The sequence below is a fragment of the Branchiostoma belcheri genome, unplaced genomic scaffold (genome assembly GCF_001625305.1).
Source record: "Branchiostoma belcheri isolate BF01 breed outbred unplaced genomic scaffold, Haploidv18h27 scaffold78, whole genome shotgun sequence".
NCBI classification, from domain to species: Eukaryota; Metazoa; Chordata; class Leptocardii; order Amphioxiformes; family Branchiostomatidae; genus Branchiostoma; species Branchiostoma belcheri.
In genome coordinates, this window is record NW_017804442.1 from 1,174,867 (window position 1) to 1,177,947 (window position 3,081).

The following is a 3,081-nucleotide window of genomic DNA, read 5'->3' on the forward strand; positions in this document are numbered from 1 at the left end:
CTCTCACACATACGGTATATTAGGACCTCAGGTCTTCGGCTCTTCCAAATCCAGAACTTAAAGTCTTCAGGATCGGTAAGTGTAGAGTGTACTCACATAGTATTCTATCCTTCTGTCGTTTTGTTGATTTCTTTTGTAATTAGTGGTCGCTGTAGAGGGTCCTGCGGATTGATTTAATTAGAGTTGAATGCTATTTAACGCCAAAAAGCAGTTACTCAAGCAACTGGATATGATTTTGGAAACGTCAGACGTTTCAGCTAGTGACTTTTCGACAGTCACTGACGAAAGCTAGTGGATACTAGCTGAAACGTCCGACGTTTTCAAAATCATATCCAGTTGCTTGAGTAACTGTTTTTTGGCATAACTAAAGTGTTTGCTTGCTTGTTTCTCATACCCAGTAAACCGCCTTTAGGTGTAACACACCAGTTTACATGTACGAACACCATTGTAAATGTACCTACAAGACAGGACTGTAAGGTTTGAACCACTCACACCGGAAAGAACCCTTACTCTTTTTGATAAGTGTTGTGGTCTTTGGGTGTGGCTCTCCCAAACACGGGACCACCATTTAACTTCCTATCCGATTGACGTCCCTAACCGAAGCTAGCTACTCATTTCCACCTGAGTGAAGTGAGGACTGTCATGTTAAGTGCCTTTTGCAAGGGCACAAGATCGGTGACATGGTAGGATTCGAACCCGGGACCTCTGGGGTGTGAGCCGCACTATTGTTTATGCCGCACGACCCCACTTGTATCGAACAACGCTGATTATTTTTGCTCCAGGATCTAGATACAACAATAATCAATAAATCGCCTTTAACTGTAATACACAAGTATTACACAGTACCTACCAGCAAAATAGGAATTCAAGTTAAGTGCCTTTTGCAAGGGGACAGGATCGGTGACATGGTTAGGATTCGAACCCGGGACCTCTTGGTCCTGAGGCAAACACACTACAAACTGGACTCACCAGTCGGACCCGCCCAGACGTTTCAATTACTCAGTAGATGTGGCTTTATTTACGTATGACGTCAGTAATTAGTCAAATATTGTTGAAAAGTCCTATTTGAGAAGTCCTATTTATACATTTCATATGGTAATGTATCCGACACCCACGCACGGTACGAAAAAAATAAACTAGAAAAGTAACATTTGCGAAGCAAATGCATAATGTTTACCTTCGGATACGGTCTGCTCTGTTAATTCTTACTCAAACACATTCGCATGCATGTACATGTATATGGTGACAGGAGTCAACATGCCTACTATGAAACATTATGTAACCCAACACCAGTTACTATGGTGACAGACGTCAACAAAAGAGGCCATTGATCAGGTCAGAGGTTAGTGTTTGGAACAGAAGAAGAAATGGAGCAAAAACAATATGTTTTCCTTCGGTAAACATAATAATAATAATAATAACCTTTTTTGTACATTCATGCCCTATCGGGCTAAGTACAGGCGCACAGATGAAATGGGTAATATACATGTTTGTAGTACAACTAGCTCTAAATCTACTCTAATACAGAAGTTCTGCTTCTCGTTTCTTTGTGATGTTAAAAATATGATTTGTTTGTATAGTATAGGATGATCAAAGCGCATAAGAAAGATAATTTTTTCAATATTAGGCAGGTATTGGAAGTATGGAAACGTACTTGTGATATATCTAAAAAGATCATTTCTTTCATTACTATATAAACTACAATCAATAACAAAGTGGGCTTCGTCCTCTACTTTGTTTGAGCTACAAAATAGGCAAATCCTTTGCATAAAAACCGTTACACTCAGCCTCGTGGCAAATGTGGTGTCATTGCACCCCCCTCCCGCCCTTCATCTCAGCCCCTTCCTTGACCTCTGCTGGAGGTCGTTGCTTATTATATAATTATCCTTGACAAGAGATTATTTGCTATGGATGTCCCTCGTGGCAAAAATGGACACCAACTACGGTGGCACTGACCCCCCCCCTCCTTCCTTGACCTCTACTGGAGGTCGTAACTTATCCTTGATATCCTTGACAATAGTTTATTTGCTATGGACGTCCCTTCATCGACGTCAACTGAGTTATATTTAGACGTTCGTGTTGACGTAAACAGCAGTGTATCCGTTGCAACCTGTTCGTCTTCTCACACCTACGGTATATTAGGGCCTCGGATCTCGGAAACATTCAGATCCAGAACTTGAAGTCTTCAGGATTGGTAAGTCTACTATACAGTCACATTCGCCTTTGTCGTAGTTTTGTGGAATTTTGTGGTGATCGTAAGGTGTCCTCTTCAACTATGAGAGTTGCAGATTATTTTTGTGCGGGTTTTACTCTAACAATGGTCACTGCGCAAAATTTCCATTCGTGATTTTCGTGTTTTTGACCTCTGAACGACTAGGACTTTGAGTATAGGACTATGACTCTGTTTTGACGCATCAGACTTTAATGTTTACTGTATGTTGTCCACTCTTGTTTTACTGTATGTTACAATGTCTTGTCTTGTAATTTTGCTGGCCCCCTTCTAAAACAGCCAATGTAAGCTGAATGGGGCTACCCAGCCGTGTTATGATGAAATAAATAAAGTGTGTCTGTCTCTTTCAGATCTATATATCAACCATGACTCCCTTCCTTCTGCTGTTCGTTGCCTTGGCAACTGCGTCTCCAATAAAGAGGTACGTACCGAACATCTACCTTCACATGATCTACCTTAAGCCAGTTACACTGCTTTTCTTTTTTAAAATATAATCTGCAGAAACATAAATTTGAATTTTCAACTGCCTTAGCTTAGCTTCGACGTACCACATTTGTTCTGTAGCCTGGTTAAGTTCTGGTTGAGTTGAGAAAATGAAATGTATAGTGGAAAAGGGTAAATAAAAAGTGTGTTCAACACTTTTAAAAAGACCCATAACTGAACCAACGTTCGTGAGCGTCCTTCTACAATTGACTTGTAATTCTGGTTATATACTGCAGCTATACTGCAGCCATATGACCCCCCCCCCCACCACCGTGCCCACAAAAATCACGCCAAAACAGTTACTTAAGCAACTTGATATGATTTTGCAAACGATAGTGGGCGCTATATGCTACCTGAAACGTCTGACA